Source organism: Macaca fascicularis, chromosome X (genome assembly GCF_037993035.2).
Source record: "Macaca fascicularis isolate 582-1 chromosome X, T2T-MFA8v1.1".
Classification (NCBI taxonomy): Eukaryota; Metazoa; Chordata; class Mammalia; order Primates; family Cercopithecidae; genus Macaca; species Macaca fascicularis.
Window position 1 is genome coordinate 39,323,180 of NC_088395.1, and position 27,487 is coordinate 39,350,666.

Consider the following 27,487-nt stretch of genomic DNA (forward strand, 5'->3'; position numbering starts at 1 on the left):
ACACCTAGAACACAAGTGAGCCCATGGCCTGCCTTTGACCTTACTGATAACAGCAACACTCTAACAGATAGGAGAGCACAAAACTGAAGGATCTTGGATTCCTGAAGAACCACGTGGAGCTGAGCTGCCCTGAAAACCTGGACCACTAACCTTAGAATTATTATATGAGAGACAAATGGATTTCTCTGTTTTGTAAGCCTCTGCACTAGGGGATCTTTTGTTACAGTGGCTTAGCCTTTATCCTAACTAATACAATGCTCAATAAATATTTGTTAAATGAATGAATGAAGTGTATGTTTCTGCAAATGCTATCAGAATCTCATTTTATCTCTGTGACAAGACTGTACCTTTAGTGCAGGGATCCTATCTTTGTTTACTGTCCCCAAAGCACCCAGATTGGTGACAGGATTGTGTTGAATTGAATTAAATAGAAGAAACTTAATTCTGACTAGATAAGTCTCCCTAAACCAGCCATTTTAGTAGTCTACTTTGCCAGAAGGGGAGAAAGACTGTCTCCCTAGACTGGTAATAGTTAAAGAGTTTAGGAAGTGTTTGAGGGTCTTTGAATGAGAAGGAGTTACTAAGCACAAAGTGGGGACACCAGGACTAAGGTTAAAAACCTCATGGATGACTCGAGAAAAGTTACAGAATTACAAGTGGCAGAGCTCAAGCTTTTGCACAGCACTGAAAAGTCACAGGGGAGAAGGGGAACCCTCTCTATGGAGAGAAGCACGCTGGCAGTGGAAGTGCATCAGATTTAACAACATTGCCACACACACACACAAAATCCTGCACTGCTGAGAACTCGTTAGTTACATCAGATGTGACATATGGGGGGGTAATATAGTCTGGAGCCTAAATTTCTTTAATTAACCAATGGCAATCAGGAGTGAGGGCAATTCCAGGGGAATGGTAATTGTCTGGAAGTTCTGGATGCCTGCAGGCTGAGCCGCAGGCCAGAAACCCAGCCAGCTCTGTCCCCGGGAAGCACGCTGAGCCAAGGTCACAACTGCCATTTTAAACAGGGTCTTTTTTCAAAAACGTTTAGATCACAGCTGATTGTTGTGGGTGAGGATTTCCTCTGTGATATATACAGGCTTGGGAGAGTGTGTGTGCTGTTTGGGGCATCCCAAAGTACCACAGTAGTGAACATACAACCTGCTGGAGCTCTAGGGACCAAATTGTTCAGTCGCTGGGTGATCAGTGACTGCAAGAGGTCAAGTTGATTTAGAATTCTTTCATTTAACAAGTAGCCACTGTATAACTAGTACCATAAGTCCTCACTTAATGTTGTCAATAGGGTCTTGGAAATTGACTTTAAGTGAAAGGACATACAGCAGGTCCTTGAATAAGCTCAATGTTATTTTTAATAACAATAGGAAAAAAATTGGTTTCATTATACATAATTTCACTTATATATATCAGGTTGGAGGCCGGGGCTAGATATTTAGGAAGCATTTTTAAACGTTAGAAAAGAAATGCAAAAAAAAAAAAAAAAAAAGGCCCAATACAGTGGCTCACGCCTGTAATTCCAGCACTTTGGGAGATCAAGGAGGGTAGATGGCTTGAGCCCAAGTGTTTGAGACCTGCCTGGGCAACAAGATGAAACTCTGTCTCTACAAAATAATAATAATAATAAACAGGCAAGGTGAGGTGTTCTTGTAGTCTCAGCTAACTGAGAGGCTGAGGTGAGAAGATCACCTAAGCCCAGGAGGTCGAGGCTGCAGTGAGCTGAGATTGCACCACTGCATTCCAACCTGGCCAGTGGAGTGAGACCTTGTCTCAAAGAAAGAAAGAAAGAAAGAAAGAAAGAAAAAGAAAGGCAGGCAAATTTTTAGTGTGGTGGTAGCATCCACTATGATTGTAAACTCCTTGTGGGTACCTCATGCTCTGCAGGAACTAGGGGTTCAGTGAGCGTCAGATTGAACTTAAGTTCATAGAGTAATGCCAAAAGACCACCAATGGGTTGCTTTAAAAAGTATTTTGATTGCAGGGAGAGGTGGCTCATACCTGTAATCCCAGCACTTTGGGAGGTCAAAGTGGGTGGATCACTTGAGGTCAGGAGTTCAAGACCAGCCTGGCCAACATGGTGACACCCCGTCTCCACTAAAAATTCAAAACTTAGCTGGACATGGTGGTGTGTGCCTGTAGTCCCAGCTACTCAGGAAGCTGAGGCAGGAGAATTGTTTGAACCCAGGAGGCAGAGATTGCAATAAGCCAAGATCGTGCCACTGCACTCCAGCCTGGGTGACGGAGTGAGACTCTGTCTCAAAAAAAAAAAAAAAAAAAAAAATATTTTTATATCAGCTTTAATAAACTGATAAGAATGTCACATGAATTTTGGGACCGTAAACTGGTGCTTCTAAAGTGATAAAAGTTTTCTCTCCTCTCTTTAAAGTTGTTGAGATGGTTCCCTTACAATCTTGCTTACATTCTCCGTTTGCCTGGTGAGCTCCTTTGCCCTGATAATGCAGAAGTAAACAAACACCCAGAGGGCCCCTCTCTGGATCATCACAAATTCCAAATAAGAACAGTCTGAATTAATGAGTTTTTAAAAATGTACTGTTCTAAGTGGAGTTGAAAGATAAACAGCTCTCATTTGTCTGAGCCACAGGACAGTGAGTACGGAACATTCCCAGGCTTCAGTCAGGATACTTAACGTCACTGAGGAGTTAAATCCCTAGAGAGGAAAAATATAATGTGGCTCTGGGTCCCTGAAATTCTAAACAGAGCCTCAAATATTAACTTGAACTTGGAAGGAGGTCGAACCTTTGTTCCTGTTCCAGGCTGTGCCCTCTGGAAGCAGAGATGAAGTTTGTGATACAGAATGGTTGTTAGAGGTCCACACCTGTGAAGGGGAGGGAGAGGAAGTAGGAGTGAGCGGAGGTCAGCAAGGAGTGGGATTCAAGCTGCCCTGCACGCCTGGTTAAGATTTAGCCAACCCAGTGAAGTGCTGTGGACAAAATTCGCGTCTAGAAAGTCTCATGTTGGGCAGAGAAATGGCTAGACCTTTATACTCCCCCACTGCTTAGTGGAGGGACGTGGACCACCCAAGGGAAAGGTATGACCTAGGACCAGACAGCTCCCAGCAGCTTAGATGCTCCCCAGAAGGAACTGACCGCTGAAGGCTGCCTGCTGACCATGCTCCTGGCAGCTGGGCAGGGAGGCCTTCCTTGAAGGGGAAGCTGGGAAGTACATCTGTCTATCACAGGCCCAGGGGCCTAAGTGCTTCTAAGTGCTGCCCAGGGCTTGCTGACTGCTCCGAGCCTCCTATCTGGACACACTCAGGCATCCATTGAGCTCCAGGCAGAACTACATAGAAATTGTTTTTCTTTCCCACTTGGCCTCTTCTTCCTTCCATATTTTATCAGACCCTGTTTCTTTCTCTATCTCTCCTTTAGGAAATAATATTCATTAAAAAAAAAAAACTATGAAACACCAATTCACTGCTCCAGGCATTGAGGCTAAGCAGGGATAAACATGAACTAGTCCCTGCTCTCAAAGAGCTTATAGTCTAGAGGAGAAAATGATATTGAACCCACAAAAATTAATTGCTTAATTGCAGGTTAAATAAGTATATGAAAGAGGCTCATGCAATGCTATAAGTGCACTGTCTACTAACCTGTTAAAGAGACTAATGATGGGTATGACTTATGGGGTGTTTGTTATATGCCAAGCACCGTTCTAAGAAAACTGTCTATGCTAACATCTATTTCTCACAGTAAGCTCAATAGCTTGGTTTTATTACCATCCCCATGTTGAGGCTTAGAGAGAGTGAGTAACTTGCTCACTATTGCTCAGGTAGTAAGTGGTGGAGGAGGCTTTGAACCGACATAGTCTAGCTTCAGAATCCGTTGTCTTAACCTGTATGCTGCACTGTCTCTCCCAATTATTTGATACAGATAACAACCTATTGGGACCACGTGGGATAGACAGCAAGAGGAAAGGTTGGTGAGCTCAGAGAAGTGCTGGGGAAGACCCCAGGGAGGAGAGGGGCTTGGAAAAACAAACAGGTGGGCAGGAGGAGAAAAGGGATACTTCAGGCAAGAAAACATCATGAACAAGGCTTAGAAGAAATATTGGCAAGACCTGTGTCTTAGTTTAGAGGTAGGGATTTGAGTGCAAGTAGTTAATTTGAGAGACAATTCTAAAAGTTATCTCCCAATAATTCTTTTTTCTTTCTTTCTTTTTTTTTTTTTTTTTAGAGTCTTGCTCTGTCTCCAGGCTGGAGTGCGGAGGTGCGATCTCGGCTCACTGCAACCTCTGCCTCCCGGGTTCAAGTGGTTCTCCTGCCTCACCCCCCCTAGTAGCTGGGACTACAGGCACGCGCCACCGTGCCTGGCTAATTTTTGTATTTTTAGTAGAGATGGGGTTTCACCATGTTGGCCAGGATGGTCTCGATCTCCTGACCTCGTGATCTGCCTGCCTTGGCCTCCCAAAGTGCTGGGATTACAGGCATGAGTCACCGTGCCCAGCCCCAATAATTCTTTATGTAGAAGAGTAGGGGAAAAGAGACAGGGCAGGCAGCCAACTAAGGGTGTGTTATCAAGCTAGTTACCACTGTGGGCAACTGGAGAGCAATTCTGGGAAACAGTATGTAGAACACACCTCAGTTATCCAAACCAAGGGCCAAGAGGGTTGGGGTATGTATCCACCAGATCCCATCAGACATTGGTTAAAGACTCCTCCCAGGAGGCCGGGCGCGGTGGCTCACGCCTGTAATCCCAGCACTTTGGGAGGCCGAGGCGGGCGGATCACAAGGTCAGGAGATTGAGACCACGGTGAAACCCCGTCTCTACTAAAAATACAAAAAATTAGCCGGGCACGGTGGCGGGCGCCTGTAGTCCCAGCTACTCAGGAGGCGGAGGCAGGAGAATGGCGTAAACCCAGGAGGCGGAGCTTGCAGTGAGCCGAGATCGCGCCACTGCACTCCAGCCTGGGCGACAGAGCGAGACTCCGTCTCAAAAAACAAACAAACAAAAAAAACAAACAAAAAAAAAAAGACTCCTCCCAGGAAATGGGGAGGGCATGAGGACCTCGATTCCCTGGCACCTCCGTCTTGCACAGGCAGAGCAGGCTCCAGTGACCAAAAGCCCTTAGGCAGAGATGCAGGTGCTGGCAGTTGGAAGTCCAACCCACACACACAAAAATGTTAAGTACTGTAGGAGCATGGTTGGGATACTGACAGCTCACAGTAGGACACTTTCTGGGGATAGTGCAGAAAGTAGCTATGCTAGAGAGGGGAGAATGGACTTTATGATAGGCTGAATAATTACCTCCAAAGATATTGATATTCTAATCCCCAGAACCTGTGAATACATTACATTACAGGGCAAAAGAGACTTTGCAGATGTAATTAATTTAAGGACCTTGGGTTGGAGAGATCATTTTGGATTATCTGGGTAGACTGGATGTAATCACAAGGGTGCTTATAAGAGGAGACAGAAGATCAGAGTCTGTAGCAGGAGGTGTGATGACAGAAGCAAGAGGTTGGAGTGATGTGAGGAAGTTAGAAAAGGCAAGGATATGGGCTCACCCCTCAGAGCCTCCAGAAGGAACCATCCTTCCTGGTACCTTAACTTAAGCCTCGTGAGACTGATTTTAGACATCTGGCCTCCAGAACTGTAAGAGAGCAAATATGTGTTGTTTTAAGTCGCCAAGTTTGTGGTAAGTTGTTACAGCAGCAACAAGAAATGAATACAGGCTTCTTCCGTCAAGTCACTGCATGCTCTGTGGTAAGAAGTTTATCTCTGCCATTGGCATCTTGTGTTTGTGCAGCACTTAAAATTTAGAAAAAAAATTTCCTTGTGGCACAACAACAATGCTTCGGGGTAGGGAAAGCAGGTTTTGCCTCTGTTTTTCTCAGAGAACCAAGGCTCAGAGAAGCCAAAGGGTTTTTCCTGGACTGCTTAGAACCTTGGCGGAGGAAACGACCTCTTTAGCTAGAGCCCTTCTGCCCTGCTCTTGGCAGTGCACGGCCTGCATGCTGTGGACTTTCTAACTCAGAAGCAAGTCTTTAACCTCCTGATGCCACCACTCCAGCTGCAGCTCTGCCTGGGACTGGGAAGATCCTCAAGGGACTGATCATGTACCTGGTGTAGGCAGCCATGCTAGAACCCTTCTCAGGGGCAGTCTTAGACAGAACAGTTCTCTGAGCCCACCTGCCCTTGACCTCCATTTGCTGACCTTCTTAATCCATCAGACTGCAAAAAGAAACTTTTCATAAGTGCACAGTATCCCAGGAAAGGCTTCCCAAGTTTCGATCTCCTTCATCTCTCCCAGAGTACTGGCAGAAGAGGTAGAGCTATTTCTAACTCTGCTACTAGTCAGCTAAGTGATCTTGGGAAAGTCTCATTACCTCTCTGAGGCTCAGTTTCCTGGTGAGATAACCATTTCTAGTTCACCTTGCAAAAAGTGGCAGTTAAGAGTCACTTCTGTAGGGTCAAATAAGCAAAAGCTCACCACAGAGTAATTTACCTGCCGGTTGTTAGAGTGCCTGAATTCCTACTATTAGATATTCAGATTTTTGTAGAGATGATCTTCTATTTTCAAGGGTTCCCTATCAAAATGAAATTACCTTGAGTGGTAGTTAGACCTCAAGTTGTGATAAGCTATCACTTTAATCCACGATTATTGTATTCTTCCTGGCCTCAGTCGCTGCCTGAATTTAGAACATAAAAAGAAAAGTGTCTCTTTGGTAGGAAGATGGGGAGAGGTTCTTTATAAAGACAGGCAAGGAGACACCAAGGAAAGTCTTCATACCGCCTTGCAATTTTGTCCTGAGCTAGTCTTCAGACTAAGCTCTAAACTCAGACTAGTTGGCTCAGTGACTTATATCTCTTGGCCAATGATCTATTCTTAATGAGTGTTCCTTCCTAATGTAGCCTCACTGGAAACTCATCTGTAAATCCAAATGACATTTTACATGAGTGTCTATGCATTTGAGGTGAAGGAAGTTTTGTATAATAAAATCTCTCAGTAAACCTGAGGCCCCCTTCCCCTGCATTTATATACTGGAAAAGTCAAACTATAGAAGTAAGTGAAGTTTGGTTGGTATCATAGCTGGTGTCCTCAAGAAAACAGAGGCTGAGGCCAACTTGCTGATGCTGTATGAGGCAAGTGACAGGACAGTAGGAGTGAAGGGGAAGAAGTGAGTCAGGGAAAAAAGGAAAATGAACACAAGGTGGTACATTTCACAAAATGCACAGCTGACCACTCGATCACCATGGACTTCTTCAAAGAAGTTGAAGTCTCTCTCTCTCTGTGAATTCCCATTGGCTGTCTCTGTATCAGAGTTTCTCACTATCCTAATTCTTTCATATTCACAAGTGTCCCTTCCCAGACCTAACTGGTGGACTCTTGATTGTTTAAGTTTACATTTCTGTTTCCTTACAGATTATTTAACAGCCGCACTGAGCATCTAGTAGACCTTCAAAATGTTTATGTGATTTCTAAGCCCACATGGGTTTCCAATGTTACCACTATTTGTTTTTCATAGTTTTAAAATGTGAGAACTAGAAAAGAACTCAGATCAAGTCCCTCCTTTTACAGATGAGAAAGCTGAGGCTCGGAGAAATTAAATTACTTTCCCACAGCCACATAGCTGGCTGGAAGCACAGCTAGACATACTGGCCAGGTTTCCTGGTTGGGATTCCAGTGCTCCTTCCCCCAGAAGTGAAGCCCTAATCAATCAGTTTCCTAATTGACTGGCAGAGGTTACCTGGCACCAGTGTGATGAGAAGAATTCTGAGGCTCAATCTGGACATAGTAGGAGACAGTTCCGTGATCGATTAGCCAAATCTTCCAGAAGGAAGGAAGTAGATATCACTATCTCTGCCAAATCTGTTTATTGGTTAACCTGTTGGCTTATATTTATGATAAAGATGCATTTTGTTTATTTCACTTTCATCTAGCTCCTGGTTTGAAGTACACTTTGGAAACCTCCAAAGGCTCTGGTTTACTTCTTTCTGTGTGTGTCCAAGATAAGCGATCCCTTCCCCTTGCTGCAAGGCAGCATTTTAAAAACCCTTCTTCTAGTGTTACCTTTCAAGGTGGTGAACACACATAAATGAAACCCCAAACCAAAGAAAGGTTTGAGATCTGAAAAATCAGTGTCACAATCTGGCATTGTACATAGCAGCAATGGGGACATCATACACTGGAGGGACAGGCTGTTGACTTTTCTGCCTTCCCCGAAAAGTTGCATACTCCTTGCCTCAGTCAGTGTCATTCATCCACAGGTTAAGAGGCAGGGACTGAATGCAGCACAATCAGCCTTGAACTACATCTAAGGGAGCTGGTAATCAGGCCTGCTGAGGAGCTATGGGCCTCTGGTGGGGGAAATCTCATGAAAGCAGGATGAAACAGGTGCTATATTTTTATTTCCTTCACCTAAGAGAATTGAAGAATCCTTTCCTAGTGTCCTTTTTTGCATGGATCCTAACTTAATGTCACTTCTTCAGGAAAACCCTCCCCGATGGCCAAGATAGGGTCAGGAGCCCCATTGCTTGTCTTTTGACTTTTGTGGCAGGGATATTTCGTTGAATCTTAGAACCATCAATATAAGACCTCCCAATATTTTATGTATCAATCAGGGGAAAAAATGCCACCATTTAAATTATAACTCAATGCTTTCATGCCACTTAGAATTTTTATTGTATAGTTATTAAAAGAGTACTTTAAAATGTATTTATACAGATTTGTGTGATATAGCACTCTTGTGCAAAGGAAAATATACTTGAAATTAACTGGTTGAGGTAATGAGCCTTAACTTTCTTCACATGTAGAATTCAAATATTTGGAATCACTTTGTGAGTTGGTGTTGCTGAAGCTCGCATGCTGCCACCCAGGCTTGGTCTTTTCACCACTGCCACCACACCATCCATCACCTCTCTTTCTACCCCAAACCACCAGGATATACAAAATGAGTAACACCCTAGTAAGGAGACAGTCCACAAGCAAAAATCAATACAATGCAAGAGCATATCTATGAAAACTATAGTAGAAGTATGCACTGCTCTGGATGAAGAAAGGGAGGAAATTTTTAATTTGAAGATATTTGGAAAGTCTCAAGGGACAGACATGGCATTTGAAGGAGGGGAGAACCTCCAAAGCTTGAGGTGGGGGAGTGGCATTTAATGGGGGAGGGGAGGAATAGCATAAACCAAATGTGGTGCTCTGTAAGTAATATATTCTCACAATAGTGGTTGATTCCCTTTAGTTAAAAAATAAAATGAACAATGTGAGTTTCATTCCATGGGGAAAGGGAAGTCACTGAAAGTTCCCCAGCAAGGGAATGTCTTGCTCAGCAACACCCTTTAGAAGGGTAACTTGTTGGGAGTGAATAGGGCAGCCTGATGTGACCCAAGAAGGGCAGCAAGGAAGCAGTTAGAAAGGGCATTAAGGGGCAGGGTGCAGTGGCTCACGCCTGTAATCCTAACACTTTCGGAAGTCGAGGTGGGAGGATTGCTTAAGCCTAGGAGTTCAAGCCATCAAAATCTCTCACGGAGGCACAACACACTAGAGAGCAGCCACCATCCCCGTGGTGTCCAAATAGATCACTCTTTCTTCTGTGAGCCACTAGAGAAGGTAGTTGGCTTGCACTGTGTGGGCACGTTATATTGAAAAATAATAATAATAAGAAGAAGAAGAAGCTATGTTTAATATTAAAGTCATATGCAGTGGAAGGAGACAGTCACATCAGGATACATAGAAACAGAGGAGCCTAGAGCAACCAAGAGAATCTCTCCCATCCCAGGCAATCAGTGTGGAGTCACCCACCCCACCTAAATTGTTCTCCCTCTCACACTCACTCACATATAGCCATGGTTTAATTTGCTTAAGTAAAACGTGTGCCCTGTCACTCCACGGTCCCCTTTATCATGTGTGGGAGGTTGTAAAACGCACAAGACAATGCAGGCCTTGCCTTTGGGAAACTATCGGTTTAGGTGAGATCAACCTAAGGACCATGCCTAGGAGCAATCCCGGGTCTACTTAGTGCTGAACACAAGATTGCATTTTTCTCGACACATACAAAGGTTTTGAATAATTTTGTAAAGTGTGAAAGACCGTGGTTCTTTGGAGGGAACATGTTAGGAGGAGGTGAATATTGATCTGGTTTTTGAAAGAACAAGAAAATTTTGAGCAACAGAAGGAGTAGAGAGGGTGCTTCAGGTAAAGAGAACAACATGGACAAGGCAAAGAGATTAAAAATGATCCTAGCATGTTAGAGCACAATTAATACATCAGTCAGGATTGTGTTCAGTTGCAATTAAGAAAATATCCAAGTAGCAATAGCTTAAATAGAGGTTAAATTCCTATAGCAAGAAATCTAAAAGTTGGCAGTTGCTGCTGCAGATTTGGTCACTCAAAAATGCCAGAGATGGCATTTCTGACACTTTTGTAGCCTTTCCGTCATGCTGATCCCAAAAGGGCTGCTTAGCTCCAGCCATCACATCTATATTTGCGTGAAGATAGAAGACAGAGAGAAGGTGATGCCAGTTCTTTTAGTTTAAATAGTTTCAAAAGCAGAGCTCCAAACAAAAACTTTGAGTGCACATAGTTTATTTGGTAACTGATCCCTGGATGCACAAGAGGAAGCAAGGAGAATGAGAGAGTAAAGACAAAAATGACAACATAAAGGCATGTTAAAAAGGTTGCTGCCTGGGGCCCCAGAGGCTCGATTGCACCCAGACCTCCCGATAACTGTACATAATGCCTCCCAGGAGTGTACCCCCAAAGGACAGGTAACTGGAGCATCTATCTTCTGGGCCATGTTCTCCATCGACTGAGGGTCGATCCCAAGGGCATGAATCCCACACTTCCAGGTTTTGTTTTTGTGCAGGCACAGTGGGCTTTCATAATGTCAGAGAAGGCCCTGGAGCAGACAGCAGGAAGATGCACAGCACATACTTGAGATTGGATGCTGTCTTGCATGAGGTGAGTTGGAACACACGGAACTGTCCACCACAGCTGTGACTGAAGTCAGAGGTGATTAGACTGTGGGCATGGGACACAGGGCACGCCACAGCCATCTGCCACATCAACAGACCTCCCAGTGTCTTATTGCTGGCAGAAGGAGAGGCTGAGAAATGAACATTTTAGCTCTTCCAGACTCTAGAATAGAAGCAGAGTGGGGAGAAAAGGATTGGAAAGGGCTGTTAACAGAGCAAAAAATATATAAGATTTCAGATTCACTAAGGACATGTTAGATTAGATCATCTACTCTGAATGCATCATTTTATAAATGAGAAAGGAACTGAGTCCTGGGTAGAGTGAGTAACTTGCCTGCCCCAATCCTGTAGTTGGAGTAGAGCTAGGGTTTGAAGCAAGCCTTCCAGGTTTGGAGATCTCTCCACCTTTCCATAATAACCCTCTTAGGCTGCAAAAGAATGTCTTGGCTAAAAATCTGTTTTAAAAAAGAAAATAAAAAAGCTCCTGCATAACTAAGGTGGGCTCTGTTGTCACAAGACCTGGAATAATAAGCCTAGGCATTTGGACTTGGTCTGAGGGACAATGGGGAGCCATTGTCGAATCTTAAACAGGATCATGGCAATTTCAGTTGCTTGTAGGTAGATATTATATAAATATAAGGGGTTATTTCTCTGTTGATTATGGCTGCTGATTCAGCCAAGGGGAAATGGAGTTCTGGACAGGCTTGTACCTCCAGCAGTGACTGCAGGTGCTGTCAAAAGAAGGTGCAGGCTGCTGTCTGACATTCTCAAAAGGCCCCTGCTCTCCTGAGAATGGCTTGATGCTTATTGCTAATAACAAGGCTGGCAGCCGGCTGCAGCTTTCACTCAAAATTCTCCGGCTTTCAGTAATCAAAGCCAGGCCTGGGTTGTTCCTTGGCCCTAGACTGCAAAAGGAATTTCCTTTATTTTTGAACATGGAGAGAATAAAAAGAAGTACAAGTTGTTTTATAAGACAAGTGGGGCAGCAATTTGAAATAGGCATTTAGGCATCTCTTAGGGATTAACATCGGGACTCATTTAAGGGCTTGGAGTGTTAATAAGGATGAGATGTATTTATTTTTCCCTGGGTTCTTTTTTAGGAATCCCTGGGCAGTGTTCTGGAATTGATCTATACTGGCTCAAATTTCACACACACATCCCCCCCCCCGCCGCCATTTTCCATGCGGACTCCCCCACCCCTCCTTTCGACTGAGTTGTGCCTCCTATTAACTTGGAGAAAATGCCCCAACCAGGGTGCACAATTGGGCATAACTGGTACCTGGAAATACTGTTCATTGGGTTGAGGCAGCTCAGAAAACAAAATGGCCTTCTTTTACCTAGGGAATCTGGTTTGAAAATTGTACATTAAGTTACACTTCTAATTGAAATGAATTTGATGGTTTCAGAACAGCCCCCAGTGATCCCAGCCCACATCATAAAAACCACCATAGGCAAATTGGCACCATTCAGCCTTGGCTCAAACAGGCTAGGGAGTAAAAGAAGATGTAAACTGAATTTGTGGTTGTTTTTATCTTCAGATAGACAGGCTGAGGGCTGGGGTTGGGGGAGCTTCCAGAGGGGAATTCTCGGAGTGGATTACATCATTTTCCTGACAGTCTGCGAGGCAGTGGGGTATAGAAGAAAAGCACTAGATTAAGAGTCTACTCTTGTCTCAGACAGTAATTCATGTTTCATTCTTGGGTAAGTCGTTACATTTTTTCATGCCTCAGTTTCCTTGTCTGCAAAATGGGAATACTAAAATCTCCTTGGCTCATGGTTGGTATTGGGCCCAGGCAATGATGGCTGAATGGTTTACCTAATGGACTGAAGAAGCCCTCAGAATCTAGGGCTTCTGATTGCTTGGCTCGTGTTCACCCCACCAGCTGACATCCAAAGGACAAGATGCTTGTCTGTCTTCCCAGGAAACTTGGCTGTGAGGTTCAATGAGCTCAAAGCAAAGGACAATGACAAGACAAGGAAGGTACTAAAGGGTGGACACTGACTTGTCACCAAGGCACTCTGAGATACCTCATTATTCACATCAGTTCCTTATTCATCTCAGGCACATCTACCTAAGCAACAACACACATGTATTTTGTACCAACTATGAAAGATGCCAGGTCTGTAATGCACATTCATGCCAGGCACTCTGCTAGGAGATTCAAACTTTCCTCTCTGCAGCCATGTCAGGTAGATTTTAATACTCCCATTTTATAAATAAGAAAAGTGAGGCACAGGAAGATCACACAGCTTAGTCAAGGTCACACAGCAGTATGTTATTGATTGGAAATGTCATATGCTACGACTTGTCTTCCCACTCCACTGTGTTTTCAATCACTATTCTAAGGGGAAAAGATAAAAATGAAGAAGACCCAATCCACACTTTCAAGAAATTCATAGTCTAGTCATATACCTGCACAGAAATATGTGTGCACAAGCAGAATAAAGGTCTGAGGGAGAGGAAAGAGACGTTATTAGTCAGCTATTGCTGCTGTAACAAAGAACCCCACACCTCAATGATTAGAAAACAACAATTCTTGCTTACTTATGTTCAGGTTGACCATGGGTTGGTTTATGTGGCATGGGCCCCACTGAGCAACTTTGGTTTTGGCTGCAGATCTGCTGGGCTTGGGTCTGCACTGTGGAATGGGCTCAGGTCAGCTAGTCATGGACCCACAAGTACGAGTGGCCATTTCCAGGGGAGAACAGTCCCCAGTGATCCCAGCCCATAATCTCATGGTGCTGGCAGAGACACAAGAGGTAAAACACAGCCACATAAGCACATGGCAAGGTGCTGCTTGGTTCATTTCTACTAACATCCCATTGGCTGAAGCATGTCATATGGCCATGCTCCAAAGTTAAGGGACAGAGCAAAGGGTAGAGAGGGATACAGAAGGGGTGAAGAATTGTGTCCAATAATCTAATCTACACCAGAAGGCTTCAGTTTTTACGGTAAAGTATCTGCATATTAATTTGAAATGATAAGCATGTATTATTTTTAAATTTAAAATTCCAATTTAAAAATACCATCAGCCTTCTCTATCCACGAGTTTCTCATCCATGTATTCAACCAACCAGGGATTGTAAATGTTTAAAAATGAATTAAAAGTAACAATAGAACAACACAAATATTACAAATTAGAAAAATAATACAGTATAACGGCCATTTACAGCTGTCCCTTTGTAACCACAGGGATTGGTTCCAGGATCCCTGTGGATACCAAAAATCTCGATGCTCAAGTGCCTTATACAAAATGGTGTAGTATTTGCATACAACCTGCACACATCCTCCCAGAGACTTTAAATCATCTCTAGTTACTTATAATCCCTAAGACAATGTAAATGTTGTGTAAATAGTTATTATAATGTATTGTTTTATAATTTGTATTATTTTTCATTATGATATTGTTATTTTTTACTGTTTCTTACAAATTTTTTTAAATATATTTTTGATCCATAGATTTAACTGTGGATACGGAGTGTTGACAGTACATAGCATTTACATTGTATTAGGTATTATACATAATCTAGGGATAATTTAAAGTATATGGAGGATAAGCATAGGTTATATGCAAATACTGTACCATTTTATATAAGAGACTTGAGCATCCAAGGATTTTCGTATTTGAAGGGGACCTGCAATACATTGTAAAAACCATCTCAGGGAGGTTAGAATGAACATACCCCAAGGTAATATTTCCTAACCCATCTCTTATATTGCCAATAAAAAAATTTACACACATACACACAGTACTACAATATAATGGTTGCTGTAACATAAGTGTGTTCCCAGTGCTATGGGAACCTATATGAGAGTCATTTTTCATTCATTCATTTATTCATTCAACAAATATCTACTTCATATTACTATGTGCATAGGCATTGGAAATGAAGAGAAAAACAAAATAGGACAGATCACTGTCATCGTGTAACTCAAAAGTCGAAAATAGGCTCTAAACATATATAACTGGAATGAATTAAAGGAGGGGTGGATGAAGCTATGGGAACAAATAAGATAAATAACTCATTTACATGAGGATTATTACAAAGGCTCCTAGGGGTTGTGTTCCAATATCCTTTCCTTAATTATTAGTCAGAATACTAAATTTTAGCTGAACAATGGCTACCTCAGATAATGACAACAGTTTCCAACTTTCCTTGCTGCTGGCTATGGCCATTAAGTTTTGGGCAATAGCTATAAGTAGAAATGGTGTATGCAATTTCCGGAAAGTGCCCTTCTTTCCCCCTTATCTTTCCTGTTGGCCAGAATATGAATGTGATAACTGGAATCAGGGTAGCTGTCTTGGATCACAAGTGACTTTGGGAATGGAGACCATAAGGGATGAAACAAGATAAAAGGAGCCTGGGTCACTGAAGACTTTTTGGAGCAAAATAGCCAAACCCACTCTGTACTGCCTACCTCTGGGCATTTGTGTGAGCAAGAAACACACCTCTAACTTGTTTAAATCATTGTTATATTAAGCTTCTGTTACTTGCAGGTAAACTTATCCTAATAGATAAAGGAGTTCAGGGGCAGACCTCCCTACAAACGTGAGAATAAGCTGATACCTGAATGGTGAGTGGACAAAGAGTGCAGGTTAATCTCTTCCAAGAAGAAAGAACAGCACATGCAAAGGCCCAGAGGTGGGAGAACATAGAAATTTAGGGCAGATACAAAGGGGAAAGAGGTAAAGGATGGCCATTATGAGCTTAGATCCCATTCAGTTACCCACATATTTGTTCCCTGCACCTCTCCTTTCCCCCTTTCCCCTTCCTCTCTTTCTTCTTCCCTCTCTCCCTTTATTTCTTTCCCCATCACTCCATCCCTTCTCCTTTCCCTCTCTGCCTTCATCCCTCCTTCCCTCCCTATCTACCTTTTTCACTTTTTTTAGACAAATATTTATTGAGTACCCACTGTGTGCCAGGCACTGTATTAGGCACTGGATGCACACCCTCATAGAACTGGCAGTCTACTGGAGGGACAGATATCAATGGGAGAGGTGGGAGTAAGAGAAAGAGATGTGTGGACTTCCTATGGCACATATGAGGAAGCACTGTCCAGATCCCCTTTCAGGGAAAGATTTGCTGCCCAACTACGAGAATTGCAGTTAGCTGACAGCCTGCAGCTGTTGGCTTCAGCAGGGTCAGCCTCAGCTTTTAAGCTGAGGTCACATCCCTCTCAGAGCGGCCCTGGGCCAGCAGCTGAGCAAGGAGGTGGTACTCTCGGCTGGCCATTTCTGCCCAACAAAGGGCTGCTCTCATGGGCACCCTTTGCTCAGAGCTGCCACTAGGCTGACAGGAACTTTTCAAATCTGCATTGCCATCTTTCTGGATAATCCAGCCTTCCATAGGCCTCAAGGCAGGTGAGAGCTCATCACAATCACTGGAGGAACCAAAGGAAGACCTAGCTTGTCTGGAGCACAGAGAGGGAAGGGAGAATTCTGGCAATGAGACGTGAACTACAACACCATGCGTGACTTAGGAGGAACTGGAGTTTTATCCTAAGTGCATTGAAATAACGCTGAGAGGTTTTTAAAATTCACTCTAACTGCTGCATGGATTGGAGAGGCCAGAATATCAGTTATGAGAAACTGCAGTCAATCAAGGGAATAGCTGGAGTGGGCTGCTTCTAGCTTGGTGGCTTCGGGAATGGAAAGCAGTGGAAGAGATGTCCTGGGAGTTTGTGGAGGGAGAATGAGCAGTACTTAGTAGCGACTGATTAGATCTTGGAGGAAGGAGGGTGACGGGAAGTAAGGTATCAAAGGTGAGCAACAGAGTAGAGGGATTTGCCCTTTTCTGAGATGATAACAGTTGCGGGTAAAGTAACAAATTCGGTGGTGAAAATCAAGAGCCTAATTGTGGCTATGGCAGCTTTGAGACTATTGGATATGCAAACCTGGAGTTGAAGATTGGTCTGGCCAGGAGATAACAGGGAAGTTATCAACATGCCCAGGGTACTAGACGCCCCGGGAGCATATTAGGAAGCTTAAGGAAATACCCCCTTCCCTCCAGGCTATCTTCTATTTCTTCTTACTTCTATGCGCCCAAAAGCATCTTCTTCTTCTTCTTTTTTGTTTTGTTTTGTTTTCCTTTGTTTCTTTTCCTTTTTTTTCTGTTTTTGTTTTGTTTTGTTTTTTTCTTTTTTAGACAGAGTCTCTCTCTGTTGCCGAGACTGGAGGGCAGTAGTGCAATCATGGCTCACTACTGCCTTAAATTCCTGGACTCAGTTGGTCCTCCTTCCTCAGCTGAGAAGCTGGAACTACAGGCTCATGGCACCACTCCCAGTTCATTTTTAATTTTTTTGTAGAGATGCGGTCTCGTTCTGTTGTCCAGGCTGATCTTGAACTTCTGGCCTCAAGTAATCCTCCTGCCTCAACCTCCTAAAGTGCTAGTATTACAGGGAGGAGCCACCACACCCAGCCCCCAAAGCTTCTGAAGCTTTATTTCATTCCAGGGAATCTTCTCAGGTAGAGAGGAGACAGAGCGTGCTGAGAGAGGTCTGTGTGCTCCCTACTCCCATCCTTAGCTTTGCCCTTAAACCAAAATACACTTTTGTATGACGAGCCGTTTGAGTAATTGGTGCACTCTACCAATTGGTGCAGTCTTATAGATAAGACTCTCTCTGTCCTTAGGATCGACTGCTTCTGAGGAGGAAGGTGTGCTTGCTCCAAGACAGCCCAGGGACTTGGGAAGGTTGTCCTTCTGCCTGCCTAACCCTAAAATGCTCCCCATAAAACACTCTGCCTGCTAATATCTAGACTGCACATCACAGATATGCAGTAAACGTGTGTTGAATGTATAAGGTCATTTTATCATTTGGTTGCCCGATCAGTGTGTCTGTCATAAAGCCCATCTCTTCGATTTTGCCTTTCAGCATAGATGAAAACAAGCTGGCCATTATTTTCCAGGCAAGCCCTTGTCAAATAAACGTTCCTCATAGAGATGTAGCTTGCTGCAGAGTGAAAAGCGTGGGAAGAGAGCCCCATCTTTCTCATCTGTATAAAACAGGATGACAATCCCCACACCACACACTTTACAACTGAGTTGGTGTGAAGAGCTAACAAAAGTCCTCAGCCTAACAGTGCTTTGGGCTTTACAGAGAGACAGTGGGGTGACACACCATTAAGCTCTACTCCAACCCAAATCTGATTTGTTGAGTGGAATAATCCCAGTTCCCTTCATTTTTCCTTAGATATGACATTTTGCAGCAAAAAATTTGATGCCTGCAGGCTTTGGGAACTGGCAGTGATTCACAGACAACACGCAGGATGCTGGACATTGGTCAAACTTTGGCCCTGCACACCTTCTCCCACTACCAGTTATGCTGGTGAGGAATTTCCTCTTTCCCATTGTGTTATGTGGGTGGGTGGGATGGTACCCAAGGGGCCTCACCACTCCCCATGGAAGCCAAAGAGGGCTCTCCTTCACTAGCCTCATCCAGCAAAGGGCAGCTATGTGACCTCATCTTCTGGGAGGACCTTGAGCAGTGAGCAGAGTGACACACAGTCAGAAGATGGTTTGCAGGACACTCCTTTGCCCCAAGAGCATTGTCCTGCACCAGCCCCTATAGTGCCTGCCACACAGCTGGGCTCCCACCCGGTGTTCCTGCCTCCCTGTCATTTATCTAAGCTCCCAATACCATCCTTTAACAGCCCCTTTTGCCCAAGGTAGCCAAGAGGCAGTTTCTGTCACTTTTGCCCCCCAAATTTCAAACAGATACAGGCAATTTCTGAAAGGGGTACTATGTTATCATTAATATCCAGCATCGTTGAAGAGGAGGATTAATTAGTGACAACCCTCTTACTTCACCTATCACTGGGGCAGTCCGCAGAGGATTTATCCCTGAACCACTAATGAATTTTCCAACTGTCACAAAACAATGCAAATAAGTAAGATCCACATCTGCTGAACACCATCATGAGGTCAAACCATGGGTAAATAAATACTTGCTTCAAGGAGAGGGTAAATCCTAAGGTGAGGAGTGACAGGGCTTTGTTTGCATAAACCCAGCAAGGTATTATGGGTAGGATATTAATTAAATCATGCTCCTGGGCCTCACGGATCCCCAGCTCCACGGCTCCAGCTTGTTGACAAACTGAACACAGGGCCCCCAGAGAGACCACTAACATTTTGATAAACAGGGTTTGTTGGGGGTGATATTTCCTAACTAGCATTTTAATATAATTTTTGACGCTTCATCTGAGCAACCTGGAAAGAATATTCAGATAAAAAAAAGGGACACACGTCAAATTTCCAAGAGAAGAAACTACCATCTAATGTTAATCCACTGGAATTACTTCCTGGGAATAATTTCTTGCTACCTTCACCCCACCCCAGGCCTTCCTGAGACCCCCTTTTTTACCCCTCTCCCTAAAGCACACCCACCTGGGAGAACATCTCTGAATTACATCGAGGCTGCCTCAGGTTCAAATGAAGTTTTAATGATTTTGATAATCTTCCCAAGACTCTGTAAGTCTTTCCTTTTTGTTCTTCTTCCTTTTTGAAGAAATTAACCTGATGGCAGGTACTGTCTTCAGGGAAAGGGCTTTTATTTTCAGGTTAAAATAAAAGATCTCATCTCAGCTGGAATAGAAGATTGGTCATGAAAAGACCCTCTGTGGCCAGCAGAAGTACCTGCTGTCTGAGAGATGCTGACCAAGAACGTTCAAGCTCCTTGTAATTGGTCTACCATTCCAACCATTCCCATCTTCATTTGCACTACACGGTTCAAAATTTCATGCTTCGTTTGAAGATTATAAAGCCTCTTTTATCTGAGAATATGCAGACAAATATGAACTAATTAATGTTCCTACCAGCCCCCTGGGAGTGTGCAATTGTCCTATGACCCACTAGCTTCCTGGGCATTCCCTGACATTGCACTGCTGCCCAGTATCAGGCATCTTTGCTACTCCTCCCTCCCCTCACCACCCCCAATCAGCAACTGTCAACCCCGTTTCCTCCAAAATGCTATTAGAATCTGCCCACTTCACACCATCTCTGCCATTTCCAGCTGGTTGCTTGCATTGACTATGGAAACAGACCTCTCACTTCTTCTCTTGTCCCTTCCAATCTAATTACCCAATTCTCTACCCAACAGGCAGAGGGAAATTACTAAGACATAAATCTGAAGAAATCACTTTTTACCTGCAATGAGTCTCTCACCTAAACCCCCTCCCTACTATTCCCATCCTCCCCTGCCTGACTTTTGGTTTCTCAAACACACCAAGATCTCTCCTGCCTCAAAGCCTTTGCACATACAGTTCCCTTTTCTAACACTTGGACAGGAAGGTAACCAATTATGGATGATGTTCTCCATGAGCTAAAGTCTGAAGAGTTGTTTTAAGTCTCTGAGTTTTAAGGTAGTTTCTTATGCATCTTCATTGTGGCAACAATAGCATCAACCACTCCTTCTAATAAGAGCACATGGATTTTATTTTAGAGATCTACCTCCTCCACCCTTCATCCTCATGATTCTGGTGAGGATGACTCCACTCCTGGGGTGTGGGGTTGGGGGCTCATCCTCCAGACATAGCCAATCAGAGCATTCTATCCCTCTAGCCAGAGGAGCTGGGTCAGACTCTATGTGTGACCCAAGCTAGGTCAACAAGATATATAATCCCGGAAATTTCCCTAGAAACAATTAGAGAGAAGAAAAAGTCTTTCTAACAGAGTTTCTGTGCTCCTAGGTGAGAAGACTACAGCTGCCACCAGGAAGAAAGAGCCTGTCTAAATATCAGAGGGCAACGAAACTGAAAGGAAAGACACAGAAGTCTGATGGCATCAACTGAGTGCCTGGGCCCAGCTATTCCTGATGATTTACCCCTGGACTTTCCAACTTTATACACCGACACATTCTCTTTTTTCTTAAGTTTTTTAGACGCAGTTTTCAAGTCACTCGTGACTTCAAAACTCCTGAGTTTTGAACTCTAGTTCAGCCCCTACATTGTACTCCTGTCTTCAACTGTGTGTACCCTAAGTCCTTGCCTTAATTTTCTACCTATTTCTCTTGTACTTCCGAGTCTGTAGCCTTATCTTTAGGGCCAGCCAATCCCTTCCCTCTTTCTAGAAATCAAATAGGAGGCAACAGTACCTTTCAGAAAACAAGAATGGAATCTCAAAGTCCCAGCATTTTTATACTTTTCCCATGATCAGTCTGCAACATTATGACAAGGGAAAGTTTGAGCAAGGCAAATAGCATGATCTGGATGTGGCAGGAAAAAAATGGGACAGACTCTGCGTTCTAGTGCTTTGGAAATCTGTTGGTTGTAAGATCTGGAGAAAGAACTCAAGTTCCAAGAAATGTCACTGAACAAATTGTACAATGTATGGAGCTGCCTAATGTTTCATATGTTTGGATGAAATGGTTGTCTTTAAATAAGCTTGGTGCAAAGTTTCTAATAAGCACTGTTTTTCAGCATGTCTCAGAGCTCATGTTGTTAATGAAGCAAGGTTAGCTTATTTTTATTGAGTAAAGATGTGTTAATAAAAAGAATGGTTTTGCATTTTAAGAAAAATGGATGGATGAATGAATGAATTCTAAGTAAATAAATAAAACCTTTAAGTGACTGTTTCTCTTTCAGAGAAGTCATTGATGGGAGCTATATACTGATTATGATGATGCTGCCATTACTCTCAACATTCCTTCAATTCCTACTTTGAAAGGCAACCCTCTTTAGGTTGTACAAATTCTAGTTTGGTGGCTAATTAAGCCATGATACTAGTTTGAGATTTTTAAAAATCTTCCTTCTCATCTCTCCCTCTCCAAGTGTTTGAGGACTGATCATGCCTGATCTTAGTAATAGAGTAATTCATGTTGGCAGGTGTCACTTAAGCCCCTGTAGATTGCTTGTAACTTCCTGACACAATCTGAAGTTAGCCCATTCTGTCATTCTCCTGCTGGATATCATCTACATTCTTAAATCTTAATGATGTAAAATTATTCTACGTTTCTAATGATCCGTTTCTCAAGTCACAATCTGACTTGATATAAAAGTTGTTTCCTCCAAACCATCAGCAATACAAGAGGTATATAGGAATTTGACTTATTTACAACTCTGTACTATTCTTTCTAAACAGCTTCCAAGGAATACAAATGCACTACATATTGGTTACTAAAAAATGTTTGGGAATTGGATTCTTTAAATATTATGAAGAAACAGCTGATTTCAGGACTGGGGCTAGGAAAGCACAACATGAGCCTAGAACTTTTTGCTGCACCACAAGGATGCACTGAAAGAATGACAGGGAGATGTCAAAAGGACACAGGAGCCAGTCTGACCAGGATCTTTCTGGACATACTTAGGACAATTTGAACATCAAAACAAGTAATAACAGGAGGGAATTATTATTAAATTGAATTAAAATTGAATTCAAAAATTCATGAGTCCATACTGACATAGACAAACAAAGCAAAATAAAAAACAGGGGAGAAGGAAAAGTTCTTCCTCACATGGAATATCAGCCAATAAATTTACAAGAAATTATAGCTTAAAAAAAATCACCATTTTGCAATCATCAGATGAATGATTGATTCATGTGAGAATCCTCAATGGATAATAAAAACTACTGGGTGAAAGTTTGCTGGGAAACCTGATAGTTACACAATTTTGACATATATCTTCATCATTACTAATTAATTATAAAAGTTAAAATGATACTATTACAATGAAGAAATCTGGCAGACATCTCCTTAACAAGGGATCAAAGTTAACACTTTTAATACTGGGACAAACTGATATAATGTGCCTCCTGACAGGATGCACTGAGAACACAACACTCCTTCTGGGATGCTTCTGCCAAATAGCCACAACGTGAACTAATCATGAGGAAGTATTCTACAAACTTGCATTGCGAGACATTCTACAAAATTACTATCCAGAATTCTTATTTGTCATGAAAGACAACAAAAGGCTAAAGCACTGTTTCAGATTAAATGAAATTAAAAAGATGTAGTTAAATGCAATGTGTGCACATGGACTGGTTCTTGGATTAGGAACCAAAAAAAAAAAAAAAATACGTACAGAAGGCATTACGCAACAAGTGGCAAATTTTGAATATGGATTGTAGATTAAATAATAAGATTGTATCAAGGTTAGATTTTCTGAATTTGATTATTATACTGTGGCTTTAGAAGAAAATGCCCTTGTTCCTAGGAGATACACACTAAAGTTCTTAGGATAAAGAGTCCTGATATGTGCGATTTACGGTCATCAAAATAATAATGATAATAACACATATATGTATGTGTAATGTATATATGTATATGTTTATGTGTATAGAGAAAGAATTACGGAAATATGGCCAAATGTTGGCCATAGGTGAATCTAGGTGAAGAATACATGGAAATTCATTCTACTACTCTTGCAAATTATCTGCAAGTTTGATTTTTTTCTCAAAATGAAAGCATATGCACACACACACAGAGGTGCAAAAGCTCCCCATCAGACAGACGCAAGGCACCACTCCATTAAGGCAGGCAGTGACCTGCTAATGATCTATATCAGCCCTCACCTATATGGTACCTACTAGCCACATTTGTGACTATCTAAATTTAAGCTTACATGAATTAAAATTGAATACAATTTAAAATTCACATTTTCAGCCTCACTAGGCACATTTCAAGTGTTCAATAGCCACATGTGATGAGTGGCTACTATCCTGGACAGCACAGACATCAAACGTTTCCATCATCTCAGAAAGTTCTATTAGATAAGACTGAGAGGGAAAGAACACAATCTGCCTTTGTCATTTAGTAAATGACTTGGGCAAGTTTCTTCACCTCTCTGAGCTCCCTTTTCCTTAGCTGTGTGACGAGGATAATCATAGCTGCCTCACAACAGTTTTGTGTGAGAGAGAATTTAGGGAGCCCTTGTGTGTAGAAATGCCGAAAACAGGCCAGTGCTCTACTCCTTGCTTCCTGGGCTCCCCAAAAGGAAGCTGACTCCTCATCCCTCAACCTGGAGAACTGGTTCAGCTCCTCTTTTCACCAGAATCCTTTCCCTGCTTCCGACCCATCGTCTTTTTCTCAAAGCTGTTGTAACTGTGTTGTTCTCACCTGTCTTGCCCAGGACAGATTCCCCAGTCCTCCCCATTAGTGTTTGGCATTTGTTCTGGGCATTCTATTAGCAATGCCCAGCCCCAGTCCTGGACTTCCTGCTGTTTCTATTGCATCTCCCTAACTCTTACATCCACCCCAACTCAGTGTTGTTGGCTTTCCTCAGCAACCAGGAATCTAAATCACCCTCCACCCCACTGCAACCTATGGATGACTGAGCCTTGGTTCTTGATGGTGCTGCAGACACCTTGAGGTGTGGCCATGACATTCACTCAGCCCTTGGCCTGGTAGCAGCAACTTTCCCTGATAAGGTCCCCAGATTGACTCTCAGTTGTCCCCATTAGGGCCTGTGGAATTTATGACTTCCATACACAGCACCAGGAAGTTGAGGATGGCTCCACGTGCTAACTCAGTCTCTTTGCCCTCTCTCTGCCTGTGGCAGATTGCATTTTCCAAAAACGACTGCACCAAAATATCCCACCCCAGGTGATCTTTTTCTTAAATGTGAAGTTCACACTAATTCTTCAATAAATGGGGACTCTGTTTTCACCTGCTGGATCTTGGCAGGCTTGTAATTATGATGGTTATGATTTTAGTGATACTGTATGACTTCTGAGACCATAAAAAGACAATACAGCTTCCAACTGGTCCTATTGAAAAAGTTATTCTTGGAACCAAGCCACCGTGTTGTGAGAAAACCCAGTCCACATGGGAAGGTCACATATAGGGGTAACGGTCCCCACTGAGCCCCAGCCAGTAGCCGGCATCAACTGCAAGACATGTAAGTAAGTGAACCCTCAGATGATTCCAGCCCCCAGCCTTTGAGTTGCCCCAACTGATGCTTTGTGGAACAGAGAAAAGTTTTCCCCACTGAGCTCTGCCCAGATTTCACATTTATGGTCAAAATCAATATGGTCCTTACTTTAAGTCACTAAATTTGGGGATGCTTTCTTTACATAACAGTAGGTAGTTAGAACACTGCCTGATCAAACTGCACTGACACTTTTACTTGGCTGCTAGGTATACGGCTATAGCCGGGCATCATGGGGCCATCGTGTCTGGCAGTTCTCACATCTGAGTTCCAAATGCAGAGCACAAAAGTCCCACTGTCACTGATCTTCCCTTCCACTTCCAACATCTCAGTCTAGTGTGGGGAAGCAAGAGTTGAACCATGTGCTTCCCCTGTCGGGGCAGATGGTTCTCTTCCTGTGGAAGGAATTCCCTCTACATAAAAGCCTCTTTCAGCCAGATGCGGTGGCTCATGTCTGTAATCCCAGCACTTTGAGAGGCGAGGTGGGCAGATCACCTGAAGTCAGGAGTTTGAGACCAGCCTGGCCAACATGGTGAAACCCCGTTTCTACTAAAAATACAAAAATCAGCTGGGTATGGTGGTGGGCGCCTGTAATTCCAGCTACTCGGGAGGCTGAGGCAGGAGAATCACTTGAACTTAGGAGGTGGAGGTTGCCGTGAGCTGAGATCACGCCACTGCACTCCAGCCTGGGTGACAGACTGGGACTCCGTCTCAAAAAAAAAAAAAAAAAAGCCATTTTCTTCCCAAGAAAGCACACACCTTTCCCCCTTCATTGGGACCTTAATGGCAGATGGGACTCTGGGAGAGATACTGACATATGCATAAAAGTAGGTCCAAAAATACTTAACCTCTACACAAGAATTCAAATAAGCTATTGACCTTATGAGAGAATCACAATGATGGACACCTTCAAAGGAAGGAGAGGCGCCATGGAAGGCAGAGGAGAAAGACCATACCTGTTTGACTTGGTGTGAGAGGCATTCTAGATGTTATTGACATCGTATAATAGACAGATGACAAGCACAGAAGCTCAGAGTCCCAAAATGCCTTAATCTTATTGCCTGGCTAAGATCTATTTATAATATTTTCTCCACATGCAGAAAGAACACTTTCTTCACCTTTCATTCCATTTCCATATGTTTAATTTTCCTCACCTGCAGGAAGCCCAGATCTGTGGAAGCTCCTCCCTTGAAATAAATTTGCAATAATTTTATCATTCCTCACAACAAGTCCATCCTCACAGTGAGCTGTCCTTTGACATTTATAAGGATGTGGATTTAACCATAAGCAATCCTATTTACATAGTCTCACTCATGTTCTTTGTCATTATAATTGCTAATAACACTATGTTTTAGAATTGGCAGACTGCTTCAATATCAGCGTAGCAGATGCTTATTGGTGTGTCTGCCCAGTTCCTATTCTTTAAAAATTGTCCATGTCATGCATAGGGTTTTGCTTCCACCATACATAATACCCATGTTTTTGCCATATGTCTCTACTTTCCTGACCATAGATGACTTGCCCAGGGGCAAACACATGATAAAAACTGAGTGAGATTCTCTCTCTTCAAAATATGTATGGAGATATCCAAAAACTGTAAGTTAATTGTTGAGTTGCATTAATAGCAGCATTTTGGTGGGAAGTTTTATTGTAGATGAGACAGTGAGCTCTGATGTCCAGGCCATCGTTGGGGAACCAAGCTGTGGTCCTGAATGACTACCCAAAGTGTTGGTGTAGTCTCCTTTCCCATGATGCATACTAATAATAGAGATGACCACAGGTTGGCACATGACCTGTTTGAGTTTGGGTTCCCCCAAAAGCAGATCCTGAGACAGGAATTTGAATGCAAATAGTTTATTTAGGAAAAACCAATAAGGAAATGAGGAAGTATATTAATCAAGGTTCTTCAGAGAAACAGAATAGGATGTTTGTATGTAAAGCTAGAGATACAGAGAGAGACAGAGATAGAGATAGAGAGAGATTTATTTTAAGGAATTAGTTTACATGATTGTGGGTCCTGGCAAGTATAAAATCTTCTGGGCAGGCTGACAGGCTGGAGACCCAGGGAAGTGCTGATGTTGCTGTCTGGACTTGCCATAATGCAAGTTGGAAGGCAATCTGGACACACATTCCTTCTTCCTCTGGTGACCTCAGGATTTTTAAAACCATCATCTGGTTGGATGAGGCTCATCCAAATAACGGGTTTCCCATTATGAAGGGTAATCTGCCTTACTCACAGTCTACTGATTTAAATCAAATCAAAAAAAAAAAAAAAAAAAAAAAAAACCTTCACAAAACCGTCCAGAGTAGTGTTTGTCCAAAAACAAGGTACTATAGAATAGCCAAATTGACATATAAAAGTAACCATCACAGGAAGTGAGGCAAGGAAGGAAAGACCACCAATAAAGGGTACATTATCAAGCAAGTTATCACTACAGGCAAGTGGAACATAATCACACTAGGGAACTCTGGGAGACAATGTAGAAAATACATCTTAGAGTCATTCTACCTGAAGGGAAAGAGACCTGGGATATTTATCCACCCACTCCTGATGGTCATTGGTCGAGGGTTGCTCTGGGGAACGGGTATCAGTCCTGCAAGCCTCCAGTCCTACTGCAGGCGTAGTGGGCTACAGCAGCCAGAGAAAGCCCACAGACTATGAGACACAGC

At 43.0% G+C, this 27,487-nt stretch overlaps 1 long non-coding RNA gene across 1 annotated transcript; it reads right to left on the minus strand.

Moving 5' to 3' along the window:
- Window positions 1–2,540: 2,540 nt before the first annotated feature.
- Window positions 2,541–27,487, minus strand: LOC135969186 (uncharacterized). The gene is made up of 6 exons (XR_010584300.1): window positions 27,327–27,487; window positions 13,498–13,694; window positions 11,287–11,407; window positions 10,912–11,115; window positions 2,770–2,848; window positions 2,541–2,680 (listed from the first exon to the last, which is right to left on the minus strand). It is a non-coding gene; the product is annotated as an uncharacterized lncRNA (long non-coding RNA).